The sequence below is a fragment of the Anopheles funestus genome, chromosome 3RL, assembly GCF_943734845.2.
Source record: "Anopheles funestus chromosome 3RL, idAnoFuneDA-416_04, whole genome shotgun sequence".
In the NCBI taxonomy this organism is placed as follows: Eukaryota; Metazoa; Arthropoda; class Insecta; order Diptera; family Culicidae; genus Anopheles; species Anopheles funestus.
Genome location: NC_064599.1, coordinates 77828567 through 77845151, shown reverse-complemented (window position 1 = coordinate 77845151; position 16585 = coordinate 77828567).

The following is a 16585-nucleotide window of genomic DNA, read 5'->3' as shown; positions in this document are numbered from 1 at the left end:
AAATGGATGCTACAAGTTAAATTTAAAATAGCGTTGACTGCATTCAAAAAAATAATAATAATAAAATAAAAAAACGATTGAATTGGACTTGTTCTTCATCAATCATTTACCTTCTCCGGCGGGCTACAATTGTTTGATGTACAATAGTGCCTTTAGGAATTTAATTCAACTAGCTCACTGTAAATATTTTACATTTTCCTACAATATAGGAATAGAACAAGGGAAGGATTTTTTTTGGTAAACAATGCTAACATCTAACTGAGAGTTTCGACATAAAACTTTCGTCATGAAAAGCATGGCCCAGCACAACCCCGGGTTAAGCTTTTATTTGTTTTGAACATTTGCTCAGTTTCGCGATCACTTTTATGCTACTCGCCATTCATTGATCGAGTTGCATTTTGAATGTTTTATTCGCTTTGACCAGAGGTTAGTTTTTTTTCTTTAATTTTTTTTTTTGGTTTCAAATGCTTTCCTTCACTATCTAGCACAAATGCCCATATCTAAACAAATATTTCATTCTCTTTTGGCTTGTTTTTTTTTTGTTGGTAGCTGACGAACAATGGTGAGCAATTTTTGCGCCCAGCCGTAACAGGCAGTATGTGACCCGTTCGGTGCGTGGCGCTGATGGGAACCTTTTTGGGTCGGAAATCGTTTACTTGGACGGTGGTCACGATTCGTTACGGTGGCTAGAGATCCGTTCCAATATTGACATTCCGGGTGGGTGGTATGCGAGATGTCTAATTTGACCACGTGTTTGGAGGGAGGGTGGTAGAACTAGAGCACTGATACGTCACCGAAATTCCAATTCATACCCGAAGACAATGTGGTGTATTGGCTAGCGGAAATACCACAAAACACACCGTTTTGATACGGGTAAAACCACCGTGACCAAACCAATGTATGGACAATATTTGCTGGCCAATAGTGACAAAAATCGCAATTTTCAATTCGATGTGGTACGTATCTAGCGAACGGCATACCCGGTTCCGACCCTGGTAACGTAAACTTTCGACACGGGGTTTTTATTCACGGGATGGTAGCTTTTAACAAGAAACCGCCTGAGAAGGTTGATTCCTTGTTCAAATGTTGTGTTTGTGCTTCGTACTCCCTACTGGAGTGGATCGTGCCGACGGATTAACTTGTAATATTTTGATTTAATTTGTGATTATTTATTACTTGTTACAGTTTTATTGCCACCGGAAACCCTGGTACCGTGCAAAGGGAGAAAAAAGCGAAGAAAACAAAATCCCACCAAGCTGTAGGAAATTGTGGACCAAAAAAAAAAGGGTGCGCCGAACTTACTTGAAGTTCGACGGTTTTGTTGCTACTTTTCGGTCGAGGGTTACCGAAATGTTGACATTTTTGGTCCGAGCACTTTTCGATGCGCCTTACCGGGGACGCGGTATGGACGAGAAGCCAGCTGACAGTAAGAAGCATTAGGGTGATAATTTATCCTGTTACCATGAAGGGGTCCCTGTGCCGGTAGGATACGGTTAGGGAAACAAGCGGGGAAATTAAATTGTTTCGTCCCTACCGGGTTTTCCACTGGAATCTACTGTTCTTGATTTTTACCAAGGAAGGAATGTTGATTTTTGCCGACCAAAGTTAGATCGATTGTTGTCGAAGTTTTTTGGTGGGTGAATTGTTTTTTCCTTGTTGGTTCTGTTGCTACTGTCGTCAATGACCTCATCAGTTTCAAAATCTAAATAATTCATAAAGGTTATAAACAAGTAGTGTCTAAAAGGAACAATATGCGCCCAAGAGGTCGTTATTGAGTTAATATTTTTTTCATTCTAGAATTTTTCGAATCATTTAAAGTTTATTGAGATTACTTAAAGAATATATTCATTTTTTGATGGAGCTCGAATATTTTTGCTTTATTTTTAAAGTTCTCCGAAATATTCTTCAAGGATTTTGCCTCAAGGAATCCCAAAAATGACCAGATCTACTCGGTGCTGTCATCACCATTTCTCTTCCTGTTGTACCATTTGTCCTGGTTCATCCCAGCATCCTTCTAGCCTACAATCAGGGGTGTTAGAACTATCCTGAAGAAGCTTGTTCCCTCTATTTGTGTGTGTGTGTGAAACGGACGACCCTTGATTACTGTCAATTGTCATTTTTCCATTTTCAAACATACGATCAGTATCAACCTTAGTAAATTACTTAATTTGATGGGCACACACGACACCGTCAATGCTGAATGTGATTTTTTTTTTCCTTCCCTAATGGGTCACACAAGGAAGGGAACAAGGGAAGCAAAACAAAAATACCGTTTGGAGGGGAATAAATGATGCAAACCAGACAGGGCAGAAGTCGATACTCTCTTACCAATTTTTTTTCGTCTTTCGTCTAAATTGAAGTTACCGATTCTGGAGCAACACCCGGGCAATTCGATCACGCAAAATAATTCTGCATGTGTGACACTGAACGGTGGCAGCGGTCTGGTGCCATTAAAAGACACCCATCCACCCACCGGAACCGATGCGTTTATCTTATTATTGGTTTCGGGCAAATGGTCAATCTGCTGGAGATGGCAGGAATTGGAACGTTTCGAACGAATTTCGGGTCGGTGCGAGAATTGTCACTGTGGAAATGTGTCACAGAAATACAACGGTACGAGTGGGCAAAAGTAAGGACAGGAAAGGAACGGCAAAATAGCATTGTGCCAGACAGTAGTTCTTGTGCACCATAGCACACATCTCTTTGTGTCGCGAATGTGTCCCAGGAAAAGTTGAAATGGTTATGGTTTTCTGAATGGAATTGATGCGCGAAGTTAAAAAGGGGAACAAAATTACCATTCTCCGAGTGACAGTGACAATATTGTCACCCAGTTTCGATGTGACAGTTGTTGTTTTGGTGGTTGGTGGCCGATAAATTAGCTTAGGGTGTAGTTGCAAAAAAAAATGTAATAAATAATTTCCCACGCACCCATTTGAAGTACAAAAAATAGGATGTTGCAACACCAAGCTACTCTTCGATAATTGATTGTAACCATTCTTGTAATGAATAGAGTTGTTATTGCAATGTTACACGATGCGTTACAAGGGTCAATGGTTTTTTGTTTGTTTTTTAACCAAAATCTTACTGACATACTGCGAACATTATACTGACAGATGTTAAGTGTTCCAAACGATAGCTTTAAGCGTAATTAACGAAACAGCAAACGTGTCTATTCTTGGGAACTCTCGGAATCCTCCAAATCCACAAGATGTCTAGATCACATCCGCCCACAGAACCGTGCGGCCTTAGTTCGAACGAGACGTACCACTTATTAGTAGAGTCACTGCTCCTCGTCCATTCGTGTCCGTGATGGCTAGTATCCTTTTGGGATGCTGGCGCGTCCTACGGACACGGCTTCATCCTAACTTCCGGGTATTCTCCGATGAGTTTATCCATTCCCCCGTCGCTGCCTGGCCGTTCCCAGACATTTCCGAGACGTCATCGTGTTGGTTTAACTTTCCACATTTCCAACGGTACGAAACGAAAACTCCCGGTAGGTTTTCCACCACAGAAAAGCAGCGAATCCCTCATTGATCGGAGCTTATGCCCGTAATCTCTTCTTCGTCGATAGCGTCCGCTGAATGAATGCCGAGGCAATGGGTGGATGAGCTGGTAAATGATATCTAAAAAGGTATGAATATTTGACGTGCGGAAGTTTTGCCCGTACGGCACTCATCGTTCTTGTGCATAAATTATTAGACTACATCTAGCACGGAACCGTCCGAATGTCGAATTGTGTTGTTTTGTGTGTGCTGTATGGGTGATGCACACACACACACACATCCCATGGCGTTGTCCGAATGGGTCTTTCGTTTGGTCGCTACAATGGACACCGATAATTACCGGAAATGTATTATTCAATGCGAATTTTCTATAATCAAACGTTATGATCCATTCTTATTGCTGCAAAGATGCATGCTGGTAGTGGAATACGCGAAAATCAATGTGGTATAACAACGTATAACACAACTGTCATATTTTCGGATATGTTTGACAGTTGCTGATTAGTAATCATGCGTACTTCGCGTTTATACACCTACGTTAAAGTGTTCAGCGCAGTTAGGAAGATGCATTAATGCTTCACCCATTTTGGCAAATCGATACGCGTTCGAGCGACCGGAAGGCAGCCCAAGTTCCGGTCACTTGTCGTTGCCGGTGCCGACCAACATCATTCATCAAACCCGTCCCATAAAGCAGTACCGAAGTCAAGCATCTGCGAACGTCGTTTCAATTAACTTTAATTTCTTACCAACAAAACGGAACCACCACTACGCCGACGCCGTTAGCCTGCTGGTAACCCAGCTGGGATAAGAAGTGGCTTGATGCGGTGGGAAAGGTCAGCTGGTATCCTTCTCCCCCTTATCGAGGGACATTCGAAACCGAACATTGTCCGTTTAATTGTCACTTAAAGCCACGTGCCACGATCAGTGACTCTATTTCTACGCTTCCGTGCATTAGTTCCTGGGTGAATTCTTTTCTTTCTGTTTTATTTTTTTTGCATACTCACTTTATTTGCTTCGCATCCGGCGTATGGCCAGGAAGCTGGGGTATGAAGATGAACGATATCTCCGGTTCGAATTTGTCTCCATGGCCACCCAAGATGTACGCAGTTTCGTTCACTCATTCGTTCACAGGGGAAGGGACCGATCAGTTGTGTGAAAATGTGCAACGTTTTGAATATTGAAGATGAGGATGATGAGAGGGTGGATGGGTAAGTCGGGTTTGGTTGTTCCTTTTTTGGCACACCGGATATCCGGATGAGTTTCAACGCAGCACTTTTCTTGTTATTATTCATGGCTAGTCACGGTGGTACATGGGAACGCAGCATGCAGCAAACGCACATTAGAATTCCAATTTTTGTTTGTTTGGTATAAGTATGATAAAGTATTAACAAACAAATCTCCATCTTAAAAAGCTTTAAAAGACATGTATAAAATCATATTCTTTACAAGAGTAAAATTACTTTGAAGATATTCTTCAACAATTCCCACGCTCATCATGGTCATCAAAGGAAAGCGGTTAGAAATTTAATCATCACTAGCTATTTTGGTCCACTATCGTCAACCATGAGAACCTTGGTCTTAGGTAACATTTAAATTTAATTCTCATCTGTTCTACCTTCACCAGCTCGTATTTCATCTTCATCGTTTTCGGAACAGTAGTAAGCTGTTATCGAGGAAAAAAAACCCGGAATACCTTCAAATGACAGATCCAAAACGGACAAATTCCATTGTAATTGACAGGTTGACTCGGAACGGTTTAGCGAAGGTATATCAGGGTAAACCGTGGCGCCATAACCCCTCGGTGCGTGTGGACAAAGCACAGGGAGCAAACAAATCTCACCCATCGAATCGTTACGATGATTCGGACACGCTCGCTACCCGTATTACATGATTGATTAGGGTAAACTAACCGTGGCCAGCGTCGGCTTTACCCGTGGCACCCGTGGAAAACACGATCCCCTTGGAATGCTAGAGGTTGGATGCGGTTGAGCAACGAAAAATTACATGCATCATCGAAGGTGGTTTTTAGGTGGCAGGTGGCAGGACCACGGGTGATGGTGGTGTAATTTGAGGACAAATGTACCATTAGGGTAGATCGGGCAGACCTTTCGGTGACAGAGGGAGTTTCTTTTTGGGGCTATCATCATTACGTGGTACGTGTTAGGTAGCACCAAACAAACAAACCTCAAGAAGACGTGTTGGATAGATATTTTGTTGGCGAATGCTTCTCTATACCCTGTATTGCGGAAGTAGAACAGTAACTAAAAAGTTGATTTGTTTAAAGTTCCATGTATAACTTCTTAGTAACACATCGCCGAAACAACATCCGGCGTCATTTATTCATCTTTTTGCTTCAAGACATTTGTCTCCGTTGCTCGTTATTTTTCCGTAACAGCTCTGCTCAGTGAACCATTCGCATTGCTGGTCGCTGGGATACCTTCTTGTGCTCGACTATTTGTTATCCACTCGACCCGGTGGATGGGCACATGGGTACCAGCTACTGGCATCTATTGACGTAACACTCAAGCAAAACGTACCCGGGGTCATACCGTCCTAGCAACTGCGACACTGGAAAGGAAATGTCTTTCGTTCCTACTGTTCCTATCCGAAGTGAGACAGTTGGAAAGTGAGACAAACAAAAGCCAACCACCCTGTAACAGGCGGTGTACGATCGAGATAAACCCTCGAACGATTGTCCTGGCGAAATCCTGTTTGCCGTTAATTATCTGCGTCTGCGTTGCTAATCTTTCGAGCGAGTGATGGCAGAATCTATTCGACCTAGAACGTTTTTTTTATCCAATTGCAATGTCTTTTGTGGTGGTTGATGTTTGAAGAACAAGAAAGGGGAATGTAAAATCACATGTGCAGGATGGCAAAAAAGCGTGGTAGAATAAGGAGTAAATGTTATTTCATTCTGTAAGATAGTAGAATGACAATTGTTGAAAAGGTTAGTGAAGGAGATACATACAGGAGAATAGGAACTTTAACAAAAAGTTGGATGATAAGATTAATCACCTGTTTTCGATTCACAAAAAAAAACTCCAATTCTTATTATAAAACTCTTCTCTTGTCAAGTTGTTTTGTTTGGTATCATACTATGTTTTAAGATTTGAAAGACAATCTTCTCTTCAAAGTAGCATTATTTTTACGAACTTCTCCAATATTTTTATGTACTATCGCATTTCGGAACGATCGATAAGACTTCTCTTTTGTTTGAAAGAATTACAATAGCCTTGTCCAAAATGTTGATGAGCCTGAAGGTCGTGATGATTCCAGTAGCAGATATTCAATATCTGAAATAAAAGGTTGCAAAGAGCGATAAATTCCTGAGGCGGTGAATTCAGTGAAATAATTATTATACAAAACTTTAAGTTGAGAAAAGAATCTCTCAAAGTATTTTCTCAATGTTCTATTGGAGTTGTTTAAGTACAATGCAAGTTGCATTTCAAGACTCCCTGGATGGAAAAGCTGGCAGGTACTGTAAAAATTCCATATTTATACATTCTTCGATTTGCAACAAAATTCCGTGCAGAGACCTTCCACAACATCCGTCCCAAGCTATTGAACCTAGAGCGTAGATCTTCAGTAGCAAAGGAATTCATTGTGTCGAGATTGATCTGACTGCCGTAATTGTACGCGTCCATTCAAACGCAGCGAGTTTCTAGAACTTAGCAATGTATTTACGGCAAATGCTAATATTTTGCCCAGAACCAAATGATGGCAAAGATAAATGCACTTTGTATCTCAATTCTTTGGAAAAGCGATGAGCAATGTAATCGACATGGGTAGATGCATCTATTGAAACAAAATGCAAAATCATATTAAATTCCGCTCTTCCTAACAGTCTACAACCAGTAGGCAAATGTTATAAAATGCAAACAGTAAAGCTGCGGAAAATGTGTTTCATAGAAGCGTCAACAACTGCAGCACTATAATAGGATTACAACCGAAACGGAGCTGGTATCCTTATCGAAGCCACAAAACATCACATTTACGGCTTTGCAGTGGTGTAAATTCGAGCTTAAGCAGAGCTCGATTAATCTGTTGATAATGTGTTGGTGTGATTTTCCTAACCGACAACCGTTGACAACTTTGAAGGAACCGATTGAAGCGAGGACGTGTCCCGCCGTGTAATCCTTCGGTGACAATGGTATAACCTTATCGCTTTAATCTGCTTACATGCGCAAAGTAAGGTTTATTCGTATGTTTACGACGGATTTGTCTGATCTGATGAACTCCACGGGTGAGCTTTTATGAACAGAGCAATGTTAAATATAGAAAAAAACGAGAAAGAGAGAGAGAGATAGAAAAGTTGAGGGGGATGATATAATGTGAATTTTTCGCTGTCTGGTAGTGTAAGTGGCTGAATATTTTTTTAAGACTATTAATTGCAAAAGAATTATACGAATATACTACAAGCAGGAATTGGAAACAAATACCTTGAAAACGCAACAAGTATATTCCCTCTAGACGTCCAGAACTCTTCAATGTCACACGACCAGGCGATGTAATTGCATTAGACGGTTGTCACCTACACGCCGGAATGCTCCGTGACTTGTGCCTCATGTAATCGTGTTTTTTTTCTTCTAAACCCGTCTTAGACAGTTGAATAGGCTCAGTGTTGAGTTGACAGCACTGACACCGGCTTTCAATTCGCGGCTCGTTCTTCTGTAGGAAGCAAACAAAAAACCAATGCTCTGAGAATGTCTGGTGAGTCTTATACTCAATTTGTCATCCAATCATCGATAAGTATCAAAACCGATTTAAATACAAACACACGGCCCTGTGACAAGAGAAGCCAGCCTGCCGCCATTATTATTGGCCGTACAAGGGGATTTAACACTTTACCCAATTTTTGTCTTTTTTCTGCTACTTTTTTGTTGTTGTGCTACTGCACTACTTCTCTGCAGGCAGGTTTTGAAGTGTATGGAAAGGGTTCCCTATCGGGAAGCCCTAAGAGTGGCACGAATCGACACTGTTGAGCCATTTCGCTTGAATGTCTGATTATTTGGTGGATGCCATTTCGTGGCATGTTTGGTAAAGTCTTTTTTCCTTCTGTTTTTAGCTGAATATGTGAATCAAATCACGTACATAGTTGAAATATACACGTTCAGACAATGGTGCACTTGTGAGGTATCGCATAATGAGTTTGCTTGAACAAAATGATACTTCATCATGGAGGAATTATCAATCAACTTTGAAGTGCGAAAAATGTAAATCAACAAACATAAATTTCTTTTCTATGTTAAGTTTCTAGCCTTAAACATACTCCTTTTGTCTTCCCTTTGCCACGTTCATTAATCATTGCATCTCTTGTATCATTCTAGTGGAAAAGCTAAATGCCCATTAAAACAGCTATTCAGTAGCACTCCAATTTTTTTTTAGACACACCCTGTGCTGGGTTGTCGTTTAGACAAAATAAATTTGCAAAGAAAACCAAAAACCATAATTGTCCCCAAAAAAAAAGAGAAGAAAGGAAGTTCAAAACAAAAAAGAAACATCCTGCCACTTCAATTTCTGCAACAGTTGCATTTGAGTTGCCATTTTTCCCCGAGAGCCCCGAGGTACTTTGGGTGATGGGGGGTTTTTTTCAGGCAGAAGTAGTTAATTTGAGATTGGCACGTTTTTGAAGTGGTAGAATTTTTGCTCATTCCTACCTTTTTTAATAACGAGTGGTTGCGGTTTACCGGATAGATGATTCTGTTTTCTGTCACTTTGCTTCACTATCTCAAGAACTCTCGACACAGTTCGGTGAGTTAGTGGTTAATGCGATGCAAGGTAATGAAAGTGAAAGAGTGCTATTAAAACTCTTAAAATTAATAAGCTTTTCGGTAGGATCAGTGAAGGGATTATGAAAGAACAACCCCCATAACAATGGGTACAATCACAATGTTTAGATCGCTTTGTGAAGTCTCGGAGATTCTTCGCCTCAGTTATCTGACGCCAATTAACGTCTGCCCGTAATTGATCTCTCACACACCGGAAGGGATCTATTTCCACTAGGGTAAGGAATTTGCAAAGAAAACTCCCAATTGCGGATCGTTTAATCCGCTTGTTTGTCAGCTGGTTGTCACCAGGGCAAACCGTTTTGTATGCTGTCAGCTGCAAATGGAGAGTCAGCAATTGGTGGAACTGGACACGGTACTAACAGTAAATGCCGAACAAATATGTCACAAAACGGTGCACCTGAGTGAAACGAAACCAAAGCAGAGCATCCATGGGAGAACAAACTTAACAAGACACAACGCTGATGAGGATTATGGTACGTTTCGGAGGATTTTCAGGAGTTGTTCAGGATAATTACAAATTATGCGGCGTCTACCGGACCCGGTCGAACCGGAAAGCTGCAAACGGTTTGTCAGACCAGACCAGCCGAAGTGAGCCGCATTCGAAGCGATGGATGCGAAATCCGACAGAAGGGATGCGCAGAACAGAAATCACAGGAATTTTTTTCGGTAGAAAACATTGAATGTCATTTTTACGGATGATTGCAACACGGTAACGGTGCACACAAAAATGCATTCTGCACCGACGATGCATGTAAGCGATGTCACCGTGTACAACGTGTCCCGGGGCTAAATGCCGTCTCGGACGGACAGAACGCAATGGGACAGTTTGATTGGTTCGCTGCTTTTTAGTTGCTGCACCGGTATGGTTTTTGGGTCGGTGAACATGCAACTCCGAGGACAATAGGATCCCTGGTACAGGTACACCACTTTTGGACGTACGAGCAAGCAGAACCGAAGGGATGAACCGAAAAACGGGGGATCCGATCATGATAAGTGCTTCTATCGTGGTAATGGTTTGAATTCCCTTGAGTGCGCTTACAACTTGCCAAATTCTTCTTTATTGTGAAAGTGTCCCTTATAATTTGATCTAGATTTGACCGGATTAGGAACCGATACACTGATGGGTTTTTTTCGGAAGGAAGAAAGGAAGGCTTATTCTTCTGGAAAGAAGAAAAATGCTCAATGTTTATATCGGACACATTCTTATTACAGCAATAATTACATTTTGTTTTTTTGTTTGTTTGTGTTTTTTTTGTGTATTATGTTTGTTTATGAAGATTAATTTTTTTATTGTTTTAAACATCCCAGAATATTATAAATTCGAAATGTTTAAAATGAATTAAAATAGTAGTTGCTCTAAATATGGAATTTTAATAAAACTACTCTGCAAAGTTTATTTGAAATTTTGAGGTGAAGATATATCACAAAAAGTTATAATTAAAAAGAAAAGTTTTTGTAATTTTAATCTAAACATGATATTACTTATGATCCATCCATTTGTTTATGAAATTAATTTTACATTAATATTAAAGCCGTCGGTTGTAAGGCAAACTTTCATATGCAATGTATTATGCTGTTTACTAGGCATCATTTATGACATTATAACAATTATGACATTAAAATTTTGACATTTATGACAATGACATTAAAAAAATTAAGAAAATTTACAATCTTTTATCTGTAGAGAGAGTTTAGTTTGAATCATATTTACAAATGATTTTGTTTATAATTCATTTGAGATAAATTAAAAAAAAATTCTTATACTTCAAATAATTTCTTTCACCACCTTCACATAACTACTTCATCTTCGTCATCTTTCAAAGCACAGATTGCACAAATAAACTCAATGAAACTGCTTCATATCCACTCAAAATTCGATCAATCATTCATGTCCCGCAGTTGACACACTTGAGAGGAGAGTTAACAGATGGAATCTAGAAACTACAAGATTACCTAATTACTCGCCCCCCAAAACAACATCAACAAGTATTTAAACGAAAAAAACTAAACAGACAGAAAAGAGTTAAACTGGACATACACCAACGCGACCACACGCACGACCCTTGGAATGTTACGTTCACCGGTAATGAGAACGTCTTCCATCACGCGGCTCCTGATTAGCTTTTCACGAAATGGTAATTTAGCTCCATTTTGGTCGCGTGGGTGACTGAATTGTGGGTAAAATTTATGAAATTATTTTATTTTTTTATTATTTATGAAATTATAACTTATTTTTTATTAGCCTTTGAGATGCGTCTCGGGCACAGACAAAGTTTTTCCTACTTTGCTTTCAAAAAGTCAGTTGTAAAATACATCTTTGAATATGAGAGATATCGCTTTATTTCGTATCTTTTATGTAGTTCGTTTGCAAAAAAATGACCTTCTTTAGTAAAAATCCAGCCACAGATCTAGGTGACGATAGAGAGAATGATGAGCAGGAAGCTGCCTGTAGCTTTGTAGTCCAATTGATAAAGCAGTCGTAATACTCCGACGATGATTGGACTCAAACACCGGGGAAGATTATCGACGGGATATATAATCCATCGTGACCAGTACTGATGGGTGGGCGGGGGCACCCTGGGTAGCTGATTCGTCTTGGTGGTCCAGAAGACGTCGTCTTACTGTGACGCCTGCTGGCGCCAAAAGGGGTAGCACACCCCTTTTCCAGTGGGTGTAGCAAACAGCTACAGTATAGGACGCCGACACAAGCGTTCCCGTCGGTCACGTCGTCGACGCCTGGTGCCGTTCATTGCCATCGTCATGAGCTGGAGATTGAAATTTATGTAAATTCAAGAAAATTGATCACATTCATTTGATGAGCCGTTTTGGCGGCCGAATGGAGTAAGAGGGGATTAATAGTAAGGGGTTTATTAAAGGAATAAAGGAGAAATATATGATTGTATTACTTTTATATCATCTTTTTTATGTACAAACATATTTTTCAAGCACTCTGTTTTGTTCTATAATATGTATCTTCAATCAATGTAATATGTAAACTGTCATCGACTGGTTTTGGCTAAATAAATCGTTTGAAACAGTGAGAGAAAGGCATGAAAAAAATGTTGCACTTTAAACTAGCGTCGAATATGCGAAGTAAACAACAACAAAAAAATCCCCCACCACGCTAACTACAACATAATTGATTATTATTATTGTGTACAACATAACCATTTAGTGTCGTTAGTCGCTGTTGGTTACCAGGCACGGTGGGGGGTTTGTCGTCCGATCGTTGAAACCATCCGTACCAGCACCACCGATACGATATGGTGGGAAAAGTGGTTTTTCTTTCCTTTCGTTCACCACTCCACTAGAGGGTGGAACGGGGGTGGTCTTCTTTTGCTGCTTCTCTCTCTCTCTCTCGATCAAAAACTGCCAATTGAACGATTTGGACATAGTCTCATCGTGGGCCCCGTCATCACTGTTCGTCGTGGGCGCTCTGACGCGATTCTGATGAATTCACGATGCCGTGACCAGGATGATGTTTCGGATGGTACCAACCCAACCGAAAAGGGGGGCCCGGGCGAAAGGTCTAAAGGCCCTTGCCGAGTTGATGATAATTGGCTGAGTAGACTCTCGTTTTGCGGTCGTGGGTGGTTTTTCGATGGCGTTTGACACCGCACCGAGGGGGTTGGAGTGTTGAGCTTCCGGCACCGTACCGCTTGTCCGCTAGGGTGGTCAATTGTTGGATTGGAACCACCGCCGGAGAAGCGATCATTAGTTCGGTTCATCCTTCGGCTTCGGTTCGTGATGAAGTGCAAATTTATGACAAGTGGTATGGAACCGCGGAATGTTTCGAGAACCGTTGGCATTTGCTAAGCATGAAACGGGATGCAGTTTTGGAACGATCTTCCTTTTTTGCAAAGCCGTGTGATGTTGGATACAATACGAGAGAGCACTTGTTGAAGGGTATCGAATGCATCTATTTCAGTATAAAATATTTTATATCTAAGAACACACAAAGAGTGTTAAAAAAATGAAGACTTTCTGTTCTCAAAACTTGTATTAATTTTAGTTTAAAAAATATTTTCCTATAAAAGAATGTTACTAACATTGCTCACATTTGCCATTCAGGCAGCTCATTTATAGCAATGGTATGTTGTAAATCAATTTTATCACACGTAAGTCGGTTGTTTGCGATTTCCCGGCGAACGAGTGAATTGATTTACAAGATAAGTTGCTCTCACGATAAGATCACCTTTCGTTCAAGGCAATCGGTACGAAGACGACGCTTTCCATGTGCCGATGTACAACACCGTCAGTAACGCGAGCGTGACATAAAAAAAAACAGGGAAACAATTTACCTTTTTTTGTCCTCGTCCCAACTGCCGTTTCAATGCAACACCATAAAACATGCATTATATTAAGATGCTGTCGAACTGCAATAAAATCAACCAATAAACGCAATTAACGAGAGCAAGACACACACAGAAGAAGAAGGGGGAAAAACTCTACAAGGTATGAAATCTTGTTTTTTCTACCTTTTTTACTCCATTCCCACTGCAAAACGACACGATGATAAGAGAGCATAAATTTATGTTAAAACGATGCGAATTCAAAATGGGAGCAAAGAACAAAAAGAAAAAAACGCTGCACAAACCCAAAACCGAACTGCGCAAGTGGCAAAACAAATATTAAATGAAATTTTGCACTTCTTCACAATTAAATTAACGCACTGGTTCTGGTTTTGCCGATCTGGTCAGGTCGTGCGTTTGCGAAGTCTTGCTTTCTGGTCTCCGCGAGCAATGGCGACAATTGTAACCTAATGTAAAAGCACTTGTGCTGCTACCCGAGTAGTGACCGTGCTGTGCCACAATCAATGTGCATTGATTAAGTGTGGTTAAGGGAGGAAAAAGACCGTGAGGGTGGATATAGGGGAGGACACGAGTGGCGCGCGGTTCTGTAAAATGAGGAGAACAAAAAAGCATGAATTTAATGTTTTCTCTACACGTCGAGCGTTTTGAAGTGGACCAGTGTGTGTGTGTGTGTCGCTACTGTGTTGGTGATAATGGTGACAAAAAGAGCGGCAACGCACGGCAATTGCTGCGTTCGTCTTCTACTACACGATCAGATCTCGATCGTTCAAGGTTTGACTTCTTGTCGAGCTGCTGCTGGTTTTTATCCCGGAGTATGGATGATTTTTTTCCTGCTTCATATCATCGGTTCTTACAGGTTACCTTCCTACGGAATGGTGAGGGAAATATGTACTATAAAGACAACACAAAAAAACACCAACCTCGCCCAAAGGGAACAAAATTCCATTGGGTTCGGGCGTTCGGCGAACAATTAAAAGTAATTTTTCTGCATAAATTGATACACCGCTGAATGAAGGGAAAAAACGGGGGATGAGAATGAGGGCCTAGCAGAGATAGGTTTGGTACTGGTTTCGTGGAAAACCGTTCCGACGACACCATCCCAAAAATGGGGATCCCGATGCGGACGAGAATCTCAGAAGATTCCGCTTCGCTTCCGAGAAGCGCATCCGACGGGATCGACGCATCTCCGGATCAGTCCGCTTGGAATCGTTTATTCGACGCCAAAAATGGTCGTGTGGCAGTGACAAAACCCCGAATCGGTACGAAATGTGGGGTATGTGGGGAAAAAGGTGAATTGCTGCACGACGGTGCAGATTCTCGGCCTGGGGGGGACACACCGCAAGGGGAGTTCGGAATGAAGCTAATGAACACATTAAAGCAAACGTGTACCCGTTGCGACGATGATTTGCGATGATGCTGCAGATGATGGTAGTAGTGATGATGACACGGACAAAGATGATTGAAGCTCAATCATGGCTTCGCCCAAGATGGGCATGCAGGCTGTAACTGTGTTCCGGCCGGGGCGGGGTGGAAAAATCGGAACATTGCCTTTTTGTCTGGCGGGAGATATTTTCATGCGTTTTCACCATCATACAAGCGCTGGGGAATCTGGGGCTGTTGAGCATTAGCGGTTGCTTGCCGTGTGGATTAAATGGTTCTGTGCAGTGCTTAACACGTCGAGGATGCGCAGCGTAACAGCGGATGGGCACATACATATTAAGAGGGCACATTGTTGCAGAAGGAATGTTAAGCGCTGCTGTTCGTTAAATGCTGCTGGAATCATCATTAGTATGGGTTCTTTACGTGTAAACTATAATACACCTGAAGATAATATTCACCAGGAAATGAAAGAAACAACTGCTCAACATTGTCGTCTAATTGAAATCAGGTTAGTTAAAATTTAGTTTAACGATGAAATCAGGACTTTTTGCCTTTGGATTGCATAGAAAAATGTGCAAATTAGATCAAAAGCAGATAATAATACAAAGGGATGAAAATCATAGAAGAGATTGGAACTGTGAACAATGAATGTCCAGCAATTAGTTTACTGAGCTCCATATTGCTTACTCATTACGGATTACACATTATAGAAAATTATTTTTTTTTTTACTTTTATTAAAAGTTAATTTGATGCTGTCGTATACAACACATGCTTGAAATTGTTGGTTTATTTTTTTTTTTTTTTTTGTTCGGTTATAACGGCCTGGCCGTATCAAGACTTATTTTACCACGTAGCAGGATAGTCAGTCCATGGCTACGGGGGGACGGTCCGGATGGGATTTGAACCCGGTCCCTGCCGTGTGGACGGGCGCCGTTTTTCATATGCACCACCGGGCCGTTCCAAATTGTTGGTTTATTGAAAAACCAAAATAAAACAAAAAGTCTTCAATCTCAAGGACTCTTTTTAAGGTCGAGGACTTCGCGAGCGTCATCATTTCCGCTATAAATTTAAAAGAGCTATACACGAGAGATTTGGTAAATCGGGAAGCGATCTTGTCTAATTGTATTCCTTGCTAAAGCAAAAATGCAATTTCCCAGATCCGATCCAAACACACCAATACTTATCAATACTTGAATACGGAAAAAGTAAGTGAACTCATCCCGTGACTAAAACGTTTTTATGTTCAATTGTGTACACCAAATCGAAATAAAATAAATCACCCGTCCAGTTGTGTGGCGGCTTGGGCCGAAAATCGACGCCAAAGGAAACGAGCAAGTAATTAGACATGATACATTTCCACGCTAAGGCTACCGTCTCCGCGTGTGTTTGTGTGCGTTTATACGCTGCAGTGTTGCGATGCACTTAGTGCAGTCGCTTCTGGATTTAGCGTTCGGGTGAAAAATGAACAGATTTTGTGAACAGACAAGGCATGAGAACGGAACAGACAGGAGCGATAAACCCCGGGCTCAGCCCACTTGCCCAGGCCCTGCCCAGCGATCAGCGTTGATCGCCATCAATCTATCATTTTCATTCAATCCT